This window comes from Bos taurus, chromosome 29, assembly GCF_002263795.3.
Source record: "Bos taurus isolate L1 Dominette 01449 registration number 42190680 breed Hereford chromosome 29, ARS-UCD2.0, whole genome shotgun sequence".
NCBI lineage: Eukaryota > Metazoa > Chordata > Mammalia > Artiodactyla > Bovidae > Bos > Bos taurus.
This window is the reverse complement of record NC_037356.1, coordinates 20,035,449-20,058,030: the sequence shown is the minus strand read 5'-3', so window position 1 is coordinate 20,058,030 and position 22,582 is coordinate 20,035,449. Positions and strand designations below refer to the sequence as shown.

Genomic DNA, 22,582 nt, shown 5'->3' with positions numbered 1-22,582 from the left:
TGTTACAGCCTAAACTTAGGGAGACATCCAAGAATTCTGGAACTGTTTCTCCCTGTAGCTTTCTCCTCACAGGTATTTTTCCTGAATAATTCCTGGTTCCCTTGAACTCTGATATATACTTTCCTTATTTCATTAAGATTGCCATGTTCAACTTAGTTTTCAACAACCTCCCCTTGAAGCATAAAGTGCCTCCATACAGAAAGAGCTAACACAGAGGTAATATTTGCTCAGTTCAGAGATTTCATCAACTGCCTGTTGGCCGATATAAAAATGGACATTTCATGTATTTTGTCTAATTATTTTAACTGCTTATGGTGGGAGTCAATGCCCTGTATTTGTTAGTTTTTATAATTGGTTTTTTAAGTGTTGTACATTGGGCATTATTCATTTATATTGTAAAGACTTTGAAATCTATGTCTTTCCTCAGAAAAGGGTTGATTTTGTCATAATGTACAGTTTCTTTACTGGGTGATCACTTCTAACTATGTATTCTTGGTTTTATCATGTTAGGAAACATTTCTGAAAGCCTAGAATGTTACATAAGTCCCTCTATGTTTAAAGGATTTAATTTTCAAATTATGATTCCCCTTGGATCTTACCAGGGTTTTATTTTATTGTCCAATTCCTTAAAAATACATTGCTTTATCTTTTACGTACAGATTTGTGGGTACCTATGATGAGAGGACTACTCCAAAATCAATTGTTCCATCATAAATAGAAGGCATAGAATTTCACAGTAGCTTGTTATGCATCATTATTTTAGCAAGAGTCAACTAAATCCAGCACCCTTCCTATACACAATGATACAATGTACTTTACATAGCAGATCACAAATAAAGCTTTGTGGCAATGACTTTTTGTTATCTTACCATCCCCTATTACATTGTACACTTAAGGAGAGCAGAGATACTGTGTAATTTTCTTCCTTTTATAACTTGGGCAATTAGCACAATTCTGGGCACAATAGATGCTGCAAAGTATGTTTTGATACCCATTGACAGAATAGAAGGTTTCAAGCAGTTTAGGCAGACACCAACACTTGGAATTTCACAAATGCATCTCCTCTAACAGCACACAATGCTTTCAATACAAGAGTATTAAAAAGGTCAAAGCTGAGAGTTCACCTCACTGTTCTTTATAAATAAAAAGACTTTACTTCTCTCAGCCTTAGGGCTTTTCTCATTTTCATAAATCAAAAGTAGCATACTTAACATTTGCTACCTCTAGCTTTAAACTTCACTTCTATGCCAGTTATTTAAAATATATAAAATGAGATCTGACCGAAGCCATACAGACTAAATACCCACTGAGGAAGTGTGGATGAGGGCATGCTGAAAATGTTTGAAAAGGATGATTATAAACCATCATTATAACTAGAAGTGTTATTATTTTGTGTGATATGGCAGTCCAAAGTTTCTGATGCCTAACTGAGCAAAGTAGTTAACCTCTCTATGGCTATATCTTATCTATAAAACCAAGCAATTAGATAAGTTGACTTACACATTTGCTTGCTTGCTTTCAGTTCTGTAATGCTGTCACAGTTAAGACAACCTAATTTATTACTGGAGAGAAGTAGTTTGCCCTCTGGCAAAAATCCTTCTTGCTTATTAGCAAAGATTTTAAGACTCTACTTCTTGCATTTGGCCCTAACACTTTTTCCTTATAATGCTTAGCCTCCCTTTAGAGCACAAAGCATTTTCTACTTCAATGTTTTTACTAGTATTTTTATATTAGTTGTATTACTCCTTAGGAAACAAACTAATTCATCTTAAATAAAAATTTCACTGTCTCAATTTTTCTGAAAGGATATGAAGATCTTGTAAAAAAAACTCTTTGTCCAGTGACTCTGTCATCTACATCCCAGACCATTAATAATTACATATCATCAACAAAATATGTGCATTTAGCAAATTTAACACTTAACAAGTATTGCTAAGAAAATAGAATATTTTCCCTATCAAATATTTATAGAAATGACTCCTCTGAGATAACTTATGCATATCTGATGAACATATTAGTGGTGGGGTCATTGCAATAATGACTCAATGGACATGAGTTTGAGCAAACTCCAGGAGATAGTTAAGGACAGGGAAGCAGTGAACTGTGCTGCAGTTCACTGGGGTTGCAAAGAGTTGGACATGGCTGAGGGACTGAATAACAACAACACATTGTAATAAGCAGTATTTTGATGGTTTATTAGTCCTTCTTGATGTTCGGTAGATTTCTTCTAATTCTTTCCTGAGAATAAATAACATTAAACCTGAAAACTCTCTTGAAATCAGAAAGAAGTATTCAGTGTAGGTTAGCTGACTTACTTGAGATAAGATTTTTGAGATTTCTTTGGCCAGAAAGAAATGGAGAAGGCAAAATAGACGATTCCACTCTAGCAAAATGTGTGCTAATGATTCTTTTAGAAACACACAGGAGAATAACTTAATATCAAAATACTGCATTATATGACAAATTCTAACACTAAATTCTAAATTTATATTAGCAAATATAAATTTGCTAATTTTTAAAATTTGGTTAAAAATTAGACATTGTGGTATCTTGGTTTTATCTATCTTTCTACAGATATATGCATATGTGCATGTTTCTTAATGTTTGAATTCATAGATTAAATTAATAGTATGCACTAAATCTGCTCGTATATTATTCATCTCATCTCTAAAAACTAGAAAGATTCTCAAATGGCAAATGGCTTTTATTTTAAAAGTAATTCAAACATACCAAGTTGCAAAAAACAATACAAAGCACTTGTCTGCCATTCACTTAACTTCCCAAATGTTGCATCTTATGTAACCACTGAAAAAGTAGCAAAACCAGAAAATTGACATTAATAGATTGCTAATTCATCTACAATCAAATTTGACCCATTTTTGGACTCCTGCCATTTTTTTTCTGGTCCAGGGTCCAATCCTGGGTCCCACACGTTGAGTACAGTTTTCTGTCTATTTAGTCTCTTCTTATCAAGGAGTTTTTCCATCTTCACTGTCTATCATGACTATGACATTTTTTTAAAGTTCTGGCTTATTTTTTTAGTTATTTCTGTTACATATAGCACTTTGACATAATAATGGGACAATGAGGATATCAGCAAATTTTTATAAACTTTGCAGAGGTTCTGGGATACCTATATTAGTAACATTTATACACACACATACTCAAAGAAGGACTGTCATCTTGTTTATTTGATAATGCTTTCCACATAATTTACTATACCAAATAAATCCAATCAGTCTAAGATCTCTCCTTTACAAGATAAGAGACAAATCCTTTGAGACATCCCTGAGGCACTCTGGGAAATTTCAGTTTGTTCAAGAACAAAAAGGTTCCATTTAGATTTTAATTTGGGAAAGTCATCAAAAATGTCAAAGAAGTTTAAACATTTGATTAAATAGGATCACTGATCACTATAAAACAATATTTAGTTAACCAAAGTGATAATAAAAAATTTTTAAGGCAAATACTGAAGGTTAAACAGTTGTGAACAAAAGTTAGGTCTCTTAATGTTGAGAATGCCCACTTGTCCTAAGTAATCAGATTACTCAGAAACAGATTATTTTGATATAATGCAGAGTATTTGTTTTCTAGTCAAATAAACTCAAAAGATAAAGAAAAATATTTTACTATCTCTTATTTAGAATATACCAATAAGTCAATAAATCCCTGCAATTTTAACAGAGAAATAAAAGGAAATTGTAATCTTGCATCAGTATGATTAACAGTAATGCTAATTTTTAAAAATCAAATCTTTATAAATAAACCCATCCAATCTTAGCAGCTTGATCATGTAAAATAAGATTCTCTCTTTTCAACTTTTTATATCCATTTACATTTTGCTTTTTACTTCTCCCTTTTTTTTCTGAAACAACCTGTAAGTAACCATTAAACGAGGACAAAATTACTTTCATTAGCTTTAACAAAAAGGTAGTTTCTTTTCCTTCATCCTGTGGTTTCTACTGGTTTCATTTACATCTGTCAATTAACATTTTTAATTCTTAGTAGTCTTAAATTTCAGTGAAAACTAGGAAGCATGCAATTGTGAACTATAGAAGGTATTTTTAATAGACCAAAATATCTTCAGTTCCTCTGTACTAAAATGTGAAAAGTAGATAAACTTACATTTATATTCAGAAATTAATGTTGCAGTATTTCATCTTATTTAGAAATGATCTAGATATCCAATGAATATTCATTATTTAACTTAATTTGGTAGAGCTTTAAGGTTTCAAGTCATCAAAAGATTTTTCAGATGACTTTCAATAGATGTAAAACATAATTATGGTTGAAAAGCTCATTTATAAACTGTTATCCCACTTATATCTATTTAATTAACTTGTTCTTAACAATTATGCTTGAAAAACCCATGAAAATTTCATGAGACATTAAACAAAGCAAGTTATCATCCTCAGTTACTTTTCCTGTTAACAAATAAGGCAAGTTATCAAAAATATCATAGAAGCCAGGAACCTAAAAGTTAAACATATAGTTCTTCCTTTTTTTTTTATTTTTTTAACGGCTGCTTTTGGCATGCATTGAGCAATTTATTTTTACTGTGCACTTTGCTTTTAGGTTGGATTTATAGCTTTACAATTTTCCACATCTCACAGAGGCATCATAAGCTTAGCTTACCTGGGTAGAAAAAATATATATGTCTTCATTACACTTAATGCTAACAAGTTTGGAGACATACCTGTTTTCTTATTTTCCTGACGATTTTAAAACTAGCTTTATTTATCACAGATTATCTCAGACCATGTGAACTTAAAAAAATGGAGGTTGTTTCTATATTTCCAACTGTCCTAGAAGTATTTAATTTATATAATTGCTCATTTATCTTTTAGCCAATTAAATGAAACTCCCCTAATGGGTTTTATGATTAATTTGGTGATACCACCTGCAGATAGGATAACACTACACATCTACAACATACACATAAAGAGACATACAGAAACATACAGATACAGGCATCCTAAGGTTTTCATTTTTAAAATGCAACTATGAGTCAATAAAATAGGACTCCGTGATAAAAAGTCTGCCTGCCAGCACCAGAGACACTGGTTCAATCACTTGTCCAGGAAGATCTCACATGTCTGAACCAAAGCCCATGTGCCACAATTGCTAAGCCTGTGCTCAGGAGCCTGGGAGCCGTGACTACTGAGCCCATGTGCCTCTGAAGCCTGAAAGCTCAAGAGCCTGTGCTCCACAACAAGAGAAGGCTCCTCTAAGAAGCCTGTACACCATAACTAGAGAGTAGCACCTGCTCGCCGGAACTAGAGAAAAGCCTGCAGAGCAGTGAACACCCAGCAGAGCCAAATAATAAATAAATAAGATCATTTATTTTTAACAACATAGTAATACAAACTCACTGATTTAAAAACACTTTACACTGTTACCTGAATTCTTTTCCTGGTTAATGGGACAAGTTAAAATTAACTGCTTAATATCAGGGCTAATGCTTTTTTATTGACATTTGTTGAGAAGGCTTTTTAAGACTCTTTGCCTCGTGGCTCAGTGGTAAAGAATCAGCCTGTAATGCATGAGACTTGCAAGAGATGCAGTTTCAATCCTCAGATCAGGAAGATTCCCTGGAGGAGGAAATGACTACTCATTCCAGAATTCTTGCCTGGAGAATCCTATGGACAGAGGATCCTGGCACACTACAGGTCATGGGGTTGCAAAGAGTCAGACATGACTGGAGCACAACATGAGATGGAATCTATAGAGGCTGTGGGCAACCTTCCAGGCAAGTGACCGAGGTGACACCAAGCAGTTGTCTGAATGTCTCCAAAGCTATCTAAGAAGATAAAATACCCAATCTATTTCCAACTAGCCTTTTTCTTTTTCATCTTCAGGTAGTTGTGTTCAGAGGTTTCTTAAAAGTCCCCAGTGAAGGGTATGGGACCTACAGTTAAAAGGACTGTTGGAAGCTAAGGGACTGAAGCAGAAAAGAGATGATGTGGCAGGGATAGACCCAGTGAGGAAGGAGGTAGGAATATGAAGGGGGACATATCAAGGGGTTCAAAGGAACTGAATGGAAGATCTAAGGTGGCAATGGAGAGAAAGAGGAGAAGCAGCAGTAAGAAGGAAGAGATCTCAGGGTATTCAGTTTGGAGAGATCTTCAGTTTCCCAAAGAAGGTGATGAAAGTCAAACTTATCCTGAGTGAAATCATGCCAACAAAAAAGAGGTGGATAGAATTGCCAGAACATATAGTGAGCAAGGGTTTGAGAAGGGGGTTTAAGTCAACTCAGAATTTCCCACGGGAAGAACAGAATCAAATAAAGAGAACAGAGATTCTTTTAAAAAATAGCTCCTATTAGTTTCTGGATATCAGCTTGCAATTAGTCCATTTCTGACCACAGGACTTATATATATATACACACACACACACACACACACACACATTTATACACATACATACATACACCCATATACACACATACATCCTTTCAAAAATCTTGTAATCAGTATTTAGGACAAGCAGTAAACATTCCTGGCACTACTGAATTCTTTTTCTAAGGTATATTTATTGAGTCACTCAAAACCAAAGCTAATAACAATTTTATTTATTTATTTGACAATCGATGCAAGAGATTTCTCCAAAGAGGGTACAAAAGAAGCAATCCTCCTAAGATTCATAATCACATCCAAAGGTAGCATAAAGAAAGACCTAGAAAATGCCCCTTGTGACTACATCAAAGATGGTGGAGGAGTAGGACGGGGAGAACACTTTCTCCCCTACAAATTCATCAAAAGAACATTTAAATGCTGAGTAAATTCCACAAAACAACTTCTGAATGCCGGCAGAGGACATCAGGCACCCAGAAAAGCAACACAAGTCTTCAAAAGGAGAGAGAAGAAATACAGCTCCACCCACCAGAACACCGACACAAGCTTCCCTAACCAAGAAACCTTGACAAGCCACCTGTACAAACCCACACAGAGCGAGGAAATGCCACAATAAAGAGAACTCCACAAACTGCCAGAATACAGAAAGGACACCCCAAACTCAGTGATTTAAACAAGACGAAGAGACAGAGGAATACCCAGCAGATAAAGGAACAGGATAAATGCCCACCAAACCAAACAAAAGAGAAAGAGATAGGGAATCTACCTGATAAAGAATTCTGAATAATGATAGTGAAATTGATCCAAAATCTTGAAATCAAAATGGAATCACAGATAAATAGCTTGGAGACAAAGATTGAGAAGATGCAAGAAAGGTTTAACAAGGACCTAGAAGAAATAAAAGAGAGTCAATATATAATGAATAATGCAATAAATGAAATTAAAAACACTCTGGAGGCAACAAATAGTAGAATAACAGAGGCAGAAGATAGGATTAGTGAATTAGAAGATAGAATGGTAGAAATAAATGAATCAGAGAGGATAAAAGAAAAACGAATTAAAAGAAATGAGGACAATCTCAGAGACCTCCAGGACAATATTAAATGCTACAACATTCAAATCATAGGGGTCCCAGAAGAAGAAGACAAAAAGAAAGACCATGAGAAAATACTTGAAGAGATAATAGTTGAAAACTTGCCTAAAATAGGGAAGGAAATAATCACCCAAGTCCAAGAAACCCAGAGAGTCCCAAACAGGATAAACCCAAGGAGAAACACCCCAAGACACATATTAATCAAATTAACAAAGATCAAACACAAAGAACAAATATTAAAAGCAGCAAGGGAAAAACAACAAATAACACACAAGGGAATTCCCATAAGGATAACAGCTGATCTTTCAATAGAAACTTTTCAAGCCAGGAGGGAATGGCAAGACATACTTAAAGTGATGAAAGAAAATAACCTACAGCCCAGATTATTGTACCCAGCAAGGATCTCATTCAAATATGAAGGAGAAATCAAAAGCTTCTCAGACAAGCAAAAGCTGAGAGAATTCAGCACCACCAAACCAGCTCTCCAACAAATACTAAAGGATATTCTCTAGACAGGAAACACAAAAACAGTGTATAAACTCGAACCCAAAACAATAAAGTAAATGGCAACGGGATCATTCTTATCAGTAATTACCTTAAACGTAAATGGGTTGAATGCCCCAACCAAAAGACAAAGACTGGCTGAATGGATACAAAAATAAGACCCCTACATATGTTGCCTACAAGAGACCCACCTCAAAACAGGGGACACATACAGACTGAAAGTGAAGGGCTGGAAAAAGATTTTCCATGCAAATAGGGACCAAAAGAAAGCAGGAGTAGCAATACTTATATCAGATTAAATAGACTTTAAAACAAAGGCTGTGAAAAGAGACAAAGATGGTCACTACCTAATGATCAAAGGATCAATCCAAGAAGAAGATATAACAATTATAAATATATATGCACCCAACACGGGAGCGCCGCAATATGTAAGACAAATGCTAACAAGTATGAAAGGGGAAATTAACAATAACACAATAATAGTGGGAGACTTTAATACCCCACTCACACCTATGGATAGATCAACTAAACAGAAAATTAACAAGGAAACACAAACGTTAAACAATACAATAGACCAGTTAGACCTAATTGATATCTATAGGACATTTCATCCCAAAACAATGAATTTCGCCTTTTTCTCAAGCGCACATGGAACCTTCTCCAGGATAGATCACATCCTGGGCCATAAATCTAGCGTTGGTAAATTCAAAAAAATAGAAATCATTCCAAGCATCTTTTCTGACCACAATGCAGTAAGATTAGATCTCAATTACAGGAGAAAAACTATTAAAAATTCCAACATATGGAGGATGAACAACACCCTGCTGAATAACCAACAAATCACAGAAGAAATCAAAAAAGAAATCAAAATTTGCATAGAAACTAATGAAAATGAAAACACAACAACCCAAAACCTGTGGGACACTTTAAAAGCAGTCCTAAGGGGAAAGTTCATAGCAATACAGGCATACCTCAAGAAACAAGAAAAAAGTCAAATAAATAACTTAACCCTACACCTAAAGCAACTAGAAAAGGAAGAAATGAAGAACCCCAGAGTTAGTAGAAGGAAAGAAATCTTAAAAATTAGGGCAGAAATAAATGCAAAAGAAACAAAAGAGACCATAGCAAAAATCAACAAAGCCAAAAGCTGGTTCTTTGAAAGGATAAATAAAATTGACAAACCATTAGCCAGACTCATCAAGAAACAAAGGGAGAAAAATCAAATCAATAAAATTAGAAATGAAAATGGAGAGATCACAACAGACAACACAGAAATACAAAGGATCATAAGAGACTACTATCAACAATTATATGCCAATAAAATGGACAACGTGGAAGAAATGGACAAATTCTTAGAAAAGTACAAGTTTCCAAAACTGGACCAGGAAGAAATAGAAAATCTTAACAGACCCATCACAAGCACAGAAATTGAAACTGTAATCAAAAATCTTCCAGCAAACAAAAGCCCAGGTGCAGACGGCTTCACAGCTGAATTCTACCAAAAATTTAGAGAAGAGCTAACACCTATCCTACTCAAACTCTTCCAGAAAATTGCAGAGGAAGGTAAACTTCCTAACTCATTCTATGAGGCCACCATTACCCTAATACCAAAACCTGACAAAGATCCCACAAAAAAAGAAAACTACAGGCCAATATCCCTGATGAACATAGATGCAAAAATCCTTAACAAAATTCTAGCAATCAGAATCCAACAACACATTAAAAAGATCATACACGATGACCAAGTGGGCTTTATCCCAGGGATGCAAGGATTCTTCAATATCCGCAAATCAATCAATGTAATACACCACATTAACAAATTGAAAAATAAAAACCATATGATTATCTCAATAGATGCAGAGAAAGCCTTTGACAAAATTCAACAACCATTTATGATAAGAACTCTCCAGAAAGCAGGAATAGAAGGAACATACCTCAACATAATAAAAGCTATATATGACAAACCCACAGCAAACATTATCCTCAATGGTGAAAAATTGAAAGCATTTCCTCTAAAGTCAGGAACAAGACAAGGGTGCTCACTTTCACCACTACTATTCAACATAGTTTTGGAAGTTTTGGCCACAGCAATCAGAGCAGAAAAAGAAATAAAAGGAATCCAAATTGGAAAAGAAGAAGTAAAACTCTCACTATTGGCAGATGACATGATCCTCTACATAGAAAACCCTAAAGACTCCACCGGAAAATTACTAGAACTAATCAGTGATTTTAGTAAAGTTGTAGGATATAAAATCAACACCCAGAAATCCCTTGAATTCCTATACACCAATAATGAGAAAACTGAAAGAGAAATTAAGGAAACAATTCCATTCACCATTGCAACGGAAAGAATAAAATACTTAGGAATATATCTACCTAAAGAAACTAAAGACATATATATGGAAAACTATAAAACACTGGTGAAAGAAACCAAAGAGGACACTAATAGATGGAGAAATATACCATGTTCATGGATTGGAAGAATCAATATAGTGAAAATGAGTATACTACCCAAAGCAATTTATAGATTCAATGCAATCCCTATCAAGCTACCAACGGTATTCTTCACAGAGCTAGAACAAATAATTTCACAATTTGTATGGAAATACAAAAAACCTCGAATAGCCAAAGCTATCTTGAGAAAGAAGAATGGAACTGGAGGAATCAACCTACCTGACTTCAGGCTCTATTACAAAGCCACAGTTATCAAGACAGTATGGTATTGGCACACAGACAGAAATATAGATCAATGGAACAAAACAGAAAGCCCAGAGATAAATCCACGCACATATGGACACCTTATCTTTGACAAAGGAGGCAAGAATATACAATGGATTAAAGACAATCTCTTTAACAAGTGGTGCTGGGAAATCTGGTCAACCACTTGTAAAAGAATGAAACTAGAATACTTTCTAACACCATACACAAAAATAAACTCAAAATGGATTAAAGATCTCAACATAAGACCAGAAACTATAAAACTCCTAGAGGAGAACATAGGCAAAACACTCTCTGACATACATCACAGCAGGATCCTCTATGACCCACCTCCCAGAATATTGGAAATAAAAGCAAAAATAAACAAATGGGACCTAATTAACCTTAAAAGCTTCTGCACATCAAAGGAAACTATTAGCAAGGTGAAAAGGCAGCCTTCAGAATGGGAGAAAATAATAGCAAATGAAGCAACTGACAAACAACTAATCTCAAAAATATACAAGCAACTCCTACAGCTCAACTCCAGAAAAACAAATGACCCAATCAAAAAATGGGCCAAAGAACTAAATAGACATTTCTCCAAAGAAGACATACAGATGGCGAACAAACACATGAAAAGATGCTCAACATCACTCATTATCAGAGAAATGCAAATCAAAACCACTATGAGGTACTATTTCACTCCAGTCAGAATGGCTGCGATCCAAAAGTCTACAAGCAATAAATGCTGGAGAGGGTGTGAAGAAAAGGGAACTCTCTTACACTGTTGGTGGGAATGCAAACTAGTACAGCCACTATGGAGAACAGTGTGGAGATTCCTTAAAAAACTGGAAATAGAACTGCCTTATGATCCAGCAATCCCACTGCTGGGCATACACACTGAGGAAACCAGAAGGGAAAGAGACATGTGTACCCCAATGTTCATCACAGCACTGTTTATAATAGCCAGGACATGGAAGCAACCTAGATGTCCATCAGCAGATGAATGGATAAGAAAGCAGTGGTACATATACACAATGGAGTATTACCCAGCCATGAAAAAGAATACATTTGAATCAGTTCTAATGAGATGGATGAAACTGGAACCTATTATACAGAGTGAAGTAAGCCAGAAAGTAAAACACCAATACAGTATACTAACGCATACATATGGAATTTAGAAAGATGGTAACAATAACCCTGTGTACGAGACAGCAAAAGAGACACTGATGTATAGATCAGTCTTATGGACTCTGTGGGAGAAGGACAGGGTGGGGAGATTTGGGAGAATGGCATTGAAACACGTATAATATCATGTATGAAACGAGTCACCAGTCCAGGTTCGATGCACGATGCTGGATGCTTGGGGCTGGTGCACTGGGACGACCCAGAGGGAGGGTATGGGGAGGCAGGAGGGAGGAGGGTTCAGGATGGGGAACACATGTATACCTGTGGCGGATTCATTTTGATATTTGGCAAAACTAATATAATATTGTAAAGTTTAAAAATAAAATAGAATTTAAAAATAAATAAATAAATAAATAAAAAAGAAAATCCCCCTTGAGAGCTGGCAATGATGTGTAGTACATTAGACTGTTATTGGGATGCACCCCAAATCTCTGTTTGACCATATTCTTGGGGTTCCCAACCTGATGGTTGACCTCATAAACATAAGAACTGACAAACTGCCTGCCCTGAGAGGCAGAAAAACATGCCAAACTTTCAGGCATGCGCATACACACATACACACATACACACACACACACACACACACACACAGCTATGCATGAGTGCACACAGTCAAGAAAGCAGTAGCTGTCCCTGGAAGGGAAAACAACCAGTGGGTATCCCAAAGCCACAATCCAAAGAACTATTTTTTTATAATTATCTTCCTCCTAGTCTAAATTTGAAAGGAAATGACAATATAAAATTGTTACCTTTGACCTTCACTGGACTCGACAGGCAGAGACCCAAGCGAGTTGATCTTACCATTCAGTGTCTGCTAGTTTTCCCAGGATCCCAACTGCAGGCTCCAGAGCAAGTGGGCTGTCTCGGCCATTCTTTCATGGTCACCGGACGCTGTAAGGGAGGAAAAAATATCTTTACCCTTTACTCTTAAATACTGAGACCCCTGGAACAAAAGAACAATTAACAAGAGAAAAGCATATAAATCTATTTGATGTAATTTTTATGTAACACCGAAGCCTTCGTGAGCAAATAAAGATCCAAAGACACAGTTAGGCCTGAATGCTTTTGTAAGAGTTTTGATGAGGAATGGAACATCCTGGAAAGATGTGATAGAACAAAGATTATGTGCTAAGCATAGTCATCTGGAGCCAACTTCCTTCTTGAGGCTTGGTCATCAGACTCCTTTGTCTATCCCTTCATCTTCAGCGATAAGAATGCTCCTTTCCTTCAGGTACAAGAAGATCACCTTTCCCATGAATCTTTTATGACTGCATCAGGAGAGTATCAGAAAGTTCTTCCTAGTTTTTATGACCTGCCTCTTGGGAAAATTGGAAAGTCCTTCCTTCACATACCATTTCCTAAATCCCTTTAGCTTCAAGTTTTAATATGCCAAAGAGTCATATTATAACGTGGTATGTCCTAAACCACATTATAATCAATACTGCTCAACAGGAAATACAACAATAATCTGTACATAAAACATTCACTGGCAGTTTTTGGTTAGAGTGGTGTTCAGTTAGCTTGTTCTTGCTTTTCATTCAATGCTTTTTTGGTTTCTTACTTAAATAAAGTAGTTGTGTGTGCTCAGTCACTCAGTCATGTCTGACTTTTTGTGGCCCCACAGTCTGCAGCCCACCGGGCTCCTCTGCCCATGGAATTTTCCAGGCAAGAATACTGGAGTGTATAGAGTTTCACTTCTCCAATAGTCACTAGCACCAATTTTAGTTTGCTATCTTAATTATACTTCTGAGGGGTAAAATATAATTAACTAGAAAAGTGCTAATGTCTTCTCACAGTCAATGCCAAAGCTGAAATAAATGTCAAACTGTTCCATGAACCAAGTACAAGCCAAAGAAGACAAAACAAAGACGTGTCTCTGAGAATTAACCCTACAAATGGATCCTTGTTAACTGAGTGATCCTGTATTGGAGTGAAGGTAGACATACTCACCCCACAAACACTATTGAAAAGGGAGAGAGAGAGAATGTGGGTGTGTGTTTTATTGGGAACATTGTCTGTGCATATATGGGGTAGAAGGAAGTCTGCTTTATTCTATAAAGAAAAAGTGTATCTATACTGAAAAGACTTCATCAGTTTGAAATCTGTTTGGGACACACTGACTAAGAATAACAGAGCTCTTAACCGCTCCTGTGAGAACTTGAGACAACTAGTTTAAGCATAATTTGAACCCTCCAGACTCTTGTTACAAGTCAAACATTACACAAAATCTGTCTTTTGGAGAAATACAGAAATGTTGTATTCCAATTCAGCATTTCAAATACAGAAAGGTAGACTGTTCAATGGTTGAACAATGATTGATTGCTCTTTCTTCCATAAAGTCACTAATGGTTATATTGGTCTAAAGAGCTGCTTAGATAAAAGAATTATATTAAAAAAAACTGCACATAATATTGAAATTTATAAGATATATATATATGCATATATATATATATATAGTCATCATTTTTGCTTCTTTCACAGAGCTCCTAAAGCTCTTGGAATTTCCCAGGTGCTATTCTTAGTCACTTAGTGTGTCTGACTCTTTGCAACCCCACAGACTGTAGCCCACCAGGCTCCTCTGTCCATGGGGAGTCTCCAGGCAAGAATACTAGAGTGGGTTGCCATGCCCTCCTCCAGGGCATCTTCCCAACCCAGGTATCAAACCCATGTATTTCCTAGGTACTGAGAACATTAAAGGCATCTTTTATGGTGGTATCACAGTTGTGGCTGGTGGCCCAGACAGTAAAGAATCCACCTATAATGAGGGAGGCCTGGGTTCAATCCCTGGGTTGGGAAGATCCCCTGGAGAAGGGAACGGCTACCCACTCTAGTATTCTGGCCTGGAGAATCCCATGGGCAGAGGAGCCTGGCAGGCTACACAGCGCATGGGGTCACAATGAGTTGGACACGACTGAGCGACTTTCACTGTCACTGTCATTTGTTGTGTTAAGGAGGTGACTTTTGGACCACACTCAAGGATGGCAGCTGGTTGCCAGGAGAACCAACTACCAAAATGAAGGGTTTGGAAAACTTCCAGCTTGGTGGACACATGGAGATTTGGGGAAAGTGACATGCACGGAGACGGTGTGGAAGCTCTGAGCCCTTTCCCTGTGAAGGAAAGTCAAATTTGTCATCCCCAATATTTCCCTTTGGCGTGAGAATTATTTTGAGGTAAAGGCAAGAAAACCCTGCAAACTCAAGAAAAATTTTACCTGTTTCTTGCATGTGTGCTATTCTCAGTCATGTCTGACTCTTTTCGACCCCAGAGGCCCACCAGGCTCCTCTGTCCACAGGATTTTCCTAGCAAGAATATTGGAGTGGGTTGCCATTTCCTACTCTAGGGGATCTTCCCGACCCACGGACCGAACCTGCCTCTCTTGCATCTTCTGCACTGGCAAGTAACTTCTTTACCAACTGTGCTATGTTATGCTATGCTATGCTAAGTCACTTTAGTCATGTCCGACTCTGTGTGACCCCATAGACGGCAGCCCACCAGGCTCCCCCGTCCCTGGGATTCTCCAGGCAAGAACACTGGAGTGGGTTGTCATTTCCTTCTCCAATGCATGAAAGTGAATAGTGAAAGTGAAGTCGCTCTCCCGTGTCCGACTCCTAGTGACCCCATGGACTGCAGCCTACCAGGCTCCTCCGTCCATGGGATTTTCCAGGCAAGAGTACTAGAGTGGGGTGCCATTGCCTTCTCCGACCAACTGTGCTACTCTTTCTTAATTGCCTAAAATAATTTAGGTAGGTGTCTTGGCCCCAGAAGAGAGCAATTACCAGAGGTTTTTTTTTTTTTTTTTTTTTTTTTAATATGAATGACTTATTTGTATGTCAGAGCAGACATCTAATTACCAACCATCTGGTCTTCTTATTATCCCATGAATTACCCTCTTCCCCTGTGAAGCCTCAGGCCCCTATCTCATTCATGCTCAGGATGGCATATAAGGCTCAATTGTTTGACTTGTCCTTGAATCTCATTGTTTTCGCAGCACTCCCTTGTGTGCATAATTAAATTCGTTTTTCTCTTGTTAATCCATCTTATGTTGATTTGGTTATTAGGTCAGCCAAAAAACCTAGAGGTAAAGGATTTTCTCCCCAACACGCCATGCCTTGCCCTATGCATCTCTTCCATCTAGTTTTTCCTAAGTTGTATCCTTTCATAATAAATGGATAAATCTAGTAAGGCAAAATGTCCTCTGAGTTCTACGAGCTGCTCGAGCAAACTAATCAAAACTAAGGAGGGGACTACTGATTATCCTATCCGTAGTTGGTCAGTCAGAAGCCCAGGTAACAACTTGAACTTGTAACTAGATTCTGAGGTGTGGAAAGCAGGAAGTTTTGTAGAACTGAGCCCTTAACCTGAAGGACCTGATTTTATCACCAAGTAGATAATGTCAGAATTGAACTGAATTGTAGGACACTCCACTTACATCAGAAAATTGCTTGTAGACTGGTGAACACAAGTTGGAAATTGAATTCTCTGTATTTGGATTTTCCAGATTGGTACATAGAAATGATCTGTTCTTAAAAACAACATACAAACAAACAAACAAAAATCTCTTTGTAGTAACAAAGATGATATATGGAAATCTTAGAGATGTTTCACAAGTGAATTTGCAATTGCACAATTAGCATAAAGCATCATAAGATAGTCCTTAGCATATGAGATTCCATTCATATATTTTCTTATCTTTTTTGCTAATTCCTATAATGTGTTCTAAATTCATCACCATTTTCATGCAAGTGGAAAATAATTATGAATAATTACAGTGTACAAATCAGTCACAGATTCTTGATTCTTGAAATGACAACTGAAATGAGATAAGACTAAGCGCTTAATGGTATTTTCTTTCAAATGTATCTAATTCAATCCCCCAATTAATATAATGCTGCATTTATATTTCCTTAGAGTTTAAATGTACAATCTATGACTAGCATGGAGGCAGTATAATACAGAGAAAAGAATATTGAATTTGGAGTCAGAAATGGATTTAAGCACTATCTCTGACCCTTAATTCCTTTGGGTAAGTTACTTAACCTCCCTGGGTGTTAAGAGTCTTCTTTCGTAAAATGACAATACTGCATTTGCACAGGGTTACTGCAGCAACTAATGACCATACACCTGAAAGCAAGTTATAAAAAAATTTAATGCTGTGGCAAAGTTTAAATAGGTCTTCATTATTTCCAGTATATGCTCTTTACAAAAGCAATAACAGAGATAATTTCTAAGGATCTTATGCTCGATGGGTGAGAAAGAATTAGCAGGCCTGCCACTGAGTGCCTTCGTCTGGGGGAATATCAAAAAAGAAAACATAACCTGGTCAATAGCTCTTAAATATGCAAATGGCAGATTTCTTTGTAAAGACACAATACTATGTAGTACCAGAAGGGTCCATATCTACAGAATATTTTTAGTGAACTATATCTGGTTCATCTTGGACTGCTTATAGCTAAAAAACAAAAACAAAAAAATGAAAAAAGACGTACTGAAATCTGGGAAATGCATGCTATTTAAATATCAGAGTAAGATGGCATATTTCATTCTTTCATAACCCCAAGGTTTTTAACCTTTTTGAGTGGGATACACACACACATACATACGTGGCGTCTTCTTTTGTTAAAGAAGCATAAGAGAACTTAATTTGTCAAGAAATAAAGTATAAACAGTGTTGATATCCCATTCTTCTCTGCTTCACCTGTGCCTCTCCATTAGTGGTATCTATGAAATTAGAGTAAACATTGCTCTAAGATCTTTAAATCTTGTAAGTCTGCATTAGCAATTTAATTATTTGTCTATCTCTCACAGGTTTAAAAATTTGTTTTGACATGATCATTATCCACTCATTTGCTCAAGCTAGAAACCTGGAAATTGTCCTCAATATTACCGATATTATTATTTTTTGTACATTCTCACCACAATGTCTAGTCAATGATCATGTCCTAGCAATTTTAACTGTCTTAAATGAAATTATACATCTCTGCTATTGCCCAAGGGCTAAGATATCCTCATCTCATTTATAGGTGAAGGGATAGCTGCAAGATGGTAGTTCAGTTGGTAAAGAATCTGCCTGCAATGCAGGAGACCTTGGTTCGATTCCTGGATCAGGAAGATCTGCTGCATAAGGCATAGGCTACCCACTCAGCAGGTGAAGAATCTGCCTGCAATGTAAGAGACCTGGGTTCAATCCCTAGGTAGGGAAGATCCCCTGGAGAAGGGAATGTCTGGCCTGTAGAATTCCATAGACAGTGTAGTCCATGGGGTCACAAAGAATCCAACACTACTGAGCAACTTTCATTTTTCTCACTACCCCTGGTGCCTTCTCCTTCTATCCAGTTTCACCACACTGCTCAAATCCTCTCTATTTCCAACTGCTTTCCTTCTAAAGACCAACAGCTTTATCATTTCTTCTGCTACAGCCCTCCCTAACTTCATTCTCTGTGATCCAGTTTTCCCAATTTTAATATTGCTCCTCAATCTTCTCAAAATGTTCTCATCCCAAGACTTGAACATGGGCTTTTTTTCTCTGTCCAGAACATTTTTCCTGACAAAAATATATTATGTCTTACTTTAAATTTGGCTTTCTCCTGTAAGATTCTTCTGAACTAGAAACTCTGTTGCATAATCTTATGACTCTCTTTTCCTCATTAGAGACTTGATGGAAACTACAAGTAACTAGATGGTACCTTGTGCAACATCTAATTTTTTTTCTCACTTTCTTTTGTACTGCAAGCTCTTAGAGGGTAAGAATAGTATTCTTCTGTTCATTGTTATACCATAAGGGCTCAACACAGAAATTAACAAAGTGACAGGCTCAGAAAGGTTCACTGAAGAATGTAACAGCTCAATTCCAGGTGATGAAAGAACAATTAATAGCTACTGTATCTTTCTAGATATTAAAAATATTATTATCCCCTGTTCTTTTCTTGTAGATTACAGTTTTGATTTTTAAAGTGCTACAGTACAATTCTATTTTCGTGATGAATTAATGAATGTAGTGTTCTTACAAGGTGAATGTCAAGGCTCAAATAAAGAGGCAAGTCCTCTGGGTGTTCAGTAAAGGAATTTGTTGAGCATGAAAACTATGAAGTATTTTCCTTTTCCTGAGAAAGAAATATGAAACCCTGAGAGATCACTGACCCTCTTAGGAGTTAAACAGGAAATACAAAGTTGCAGATGGATGTAGGGTGTCCTACACCATAATTTCACAAGTTGCAAAGGGTGAACTTGTCGAGTAAATCAAGTATATTCTAAATGATAATCTGATTAGAGTCCATTGATCTTCAATTCAGAATTGAATTTTAAAATTCTTACTTCCTACTCTGCACAGTTTTTGAATCTGTGCACGAGTTCTCAGTCATGTCTGATACTTTGCAACCCCATGGAGTGTAGCCCTCCAGGGCTTCTCTATCTATGGAATTTTCCTGGAAAGAATACTGGAGTGGGTTGCCATCTCCTACTCCAGGGCATCTTTCCAACCTAGGGATCTAAATCGCGTCTCTTGAATCTCCTGTATTGGCAAGAGGATTATTTACCATTGTGCCACCTGAGAAGCCCTCTTTGAATCTGTAGGTTGATGCTAATATTTCAGGCCATTATTTATTCAAAGATAAAAGGAAGGTATCTGAAGAAAATGACTATATGAATGCAATCAGTTTTTAGCAGAAGAAATAAAAATCTGCTTATTCTCAAAGATGCTCCTGGATTTTAGCAAAGTTCAAGGTATGTCTTCATGATGATGATGATTTAGTAGCTTAAGTCGTATCCGACTTTTGCGACTCCATGGACTGTAGCCCACAGGGCTTCTCTGTCCATGGAATTCTCCAGGGAAGAACACTGGAGTGGGTTTCCATTTCCTTCTCCAGTGGATCTTCCCAACCCAGGAATCAAACCTGGGTCTCCTATACTGCAGGCAGATTCTTTACAGAATGAGCTATGAGGGAAGCCCAAGATATGGCATAAACATGTGTAAACAAGACAAAGGAGCTATTTCAATTGGATTTAACACCCATTTCACTACCTGGGAAGATTGATGGATTTTGAGTTTGACCTGTGACTTATGTCACTTATGGAAAGATTTCAATAGGTTGATCAATTGTTGAGTTTGCTTAAGTTATCCAGAAAACTTCTGGTTTTATAAATTGATATATTAACTAAAGGCTTCCCTAGTAACTCAGTGGTAAAGAACCTGCCTGCCAATGCAGGAGACACAGGTCGAATCCCTGGGTTGGGAAGATACCTGGAGAAGGAAATGGCAACCCACATATTCTTGCCTGGGACATACCACAGACAGAGGAGCCTTTCAGGCTATCATCCACGGGGTCACAAAGGATACCACTTAGTGACTAAACAACATCAACAACTCATATTAATTACACATAACCTTTTTCCTTTTGTTGTAGGTAAGTGCATATATCATTAAATATATGATATTTGAAAGCTTTAATGTGTTATAGAAAATATTATAATAGGATTGCACTTATGCTAAATACCTTCAGACACAAATAAGCAGTAAGTAACAGATTAGGTGAAAATACATATGTGCATTTGCTAATCACTACATCAATATCCAAATATTATTAGATGGTAATGTCATCTTAAATGTTAAATCACCAAAACATTTTATCACATTGGTTTTGAAAATTCCTTTTTAATTATAACCAATACTTCATCTTTCTAAGCAAAACATATTGGTAAGTTTTTTTTTTTTATTACTTGACATGGGCCCTCATGAACTTCAATACATTCTACAACAAATGATAATGTTTATAGGAATCACTGGGCTGCCAAATGAATGGGTCCAGAATTTGCCACAATGGCATAAAAAATATTCTGAGCTGAAGACATCTGATTATCAACAAATGCAGGAAGAAGCTTTCTCTAAAGTTCCCTTATTACCTAAAAACAGATCCTCTCCAAAAAAGAACTCAATTGTCCTAAATTCCCTCCCCTAGAGTTTTATTTCCCAGGGAAGATTGCCTCTTACCACAGGAGAGGAAAGAAGGCATCATGCCCAGGCAGATATGGACATAAATATATCATAGCTCTCATCTGTTTTCCTAAGGACTCATTTATGTTTCCTAAATGTCACTTACTCTCCTTTAAGTAGCCTTTCTTCCCCCTTTCTTTCTATTAAGATGTTATATTTGCTCTCAAATCTCACTGATCTTTTGGGTAGTCATTTCTTTCTGTGACGCTCCTGGATATTTAAAATTAAAAATTAATAGATGTGCATGTCTCTCCTCCTGTTAATTTGTCTGTTATCAGTTTAATTCACATGCCCCCAGACTAAGCCTAGGAGGATCAAGGAAAAGTTCTTCCTCCCCTACACCAGTACTATTGGCCATTCTCTACATGGCCCAAACTGCTTGGCTTTTAAGGCCTTATTCTGCTGATTCCCTAAATATTTCCTTTCTCTTCCTTTTCTCCTTCCTTCCTTCACTTTCGCCCTCCCTCCTTTCCTTTCTTCCTTCCTTTTTCTTATTTCTCAGCTCTTTGTCATTGTCGCTGCTCTATCTATGTCTCTTTATATTTCTCCCACATTAGGTTTGTTCAGTTGTTTTGGGGTGTTTTTTTTGTTGTTACTTGTAGGATCTCAGTTCCCAGACCAAGGATTGAACCCCAGCCATGGATGGCAATGAAGGATCAAATTCTAACCACTAGACCACCAGGGAACTCCCAAGGTTCTGTTTGTCTGCCACAGTCAATTTTCACTTCTTGCCATCAACAGTATAACTGCCTACACTTTAATCTTCCCTGGACTGAGAGAACAATTGGCCCTATATTTTAGACTTATTTCTACCAAAAGGCTAAAAAGGTTTTACCTGAAGTGTCTTCATAAATTCTTCTGTAAGTAAAGTGCATGGATTTTAGCGTAGAGCCCTCATAACTCTTCAGAAGACATTTTTTTTTTCCTTCTAGATTTGACATCTGTTTCAGGTAATTTATGTAGCTACGAATGTTTTCTAGAAGAGGGGGGCAATGTAAATTAAAGATATATGTGCATTTTTAGATAATTTTGTCATTTTATGTAATTATATACACATACATATACATATAATTATAAATATTGTGTGTATGTGTGTGCATCTATATCAATGAGTTTGTAGTGAATTGCACACTTAAATTAATTCATCTGTTTCTTTTGGTACTGCTATTTTGAATCTAATCACATGTTTGAATCTAATTCTTCAGTAATAGTTCATAGCTCATGATAATTCTGTTTTAGAGTTACAAGAACTTTTGTATCAATTTAGTCATAATAATAAAATTGACTATCAATGAAATGAACACTGACATACTTAATTTCATGCTAAAACTAAATTATTTCATTGACAATATGTAGCTCAACTTTTATAAAGTACTTTTCAGTTAGAACGTATTTTTTTAATCTAGTAGTTTCCAAGCATGGCACTAGCTAGTAGGGAACCAAGATTAATTGATAAAGTCTCTGAAGTTCAGGTGTTAATTGCGGATTATGAGTGAAGAAATATACAAAGAGGAATTAACTTTCAAGCATTTATGATCGATTAAATAGGAAAACTGCATTGTTAACCACTTATTCAAACAAGTACAAGTAGCAATGGAGTGTACGTATAAAGGATTCATAAGAAATGCATGGGACATTTTTGGAACTGAGAATAATCCTATAAAATTCACAATTCTCTCTCCCCATGTCTCTGTCTTTGTCCCCGCCCCCCGTTTCTCTTTTTTTTGTGAGTAAATATATGGAGGCAGATTGTCTTCGCT

General features: G+C 36.6%; 1 long non-coding RNA gene across 1 annotated transcript in view; it reads right to left on the bottom strand.

The window, feature by feature from the left end:
• Nucleotides 1-22,582, bottom strand: part of LOC132344252 (uncharacterized) — a 105,973-nt gene that overhangs the window by 60,089 nt on the left and 23,302 nt on the right. Inside the window, exon 2 of the long non-coding RNA XR_009493444.1 lies at nt 12,637-12,726. This is a non-coding gene — a long non-coding RNA (uncharacterized lncRNA). The remainder of the gene's footprint in view (nt 1-12,636; nt 12,727-22,582) is intronic.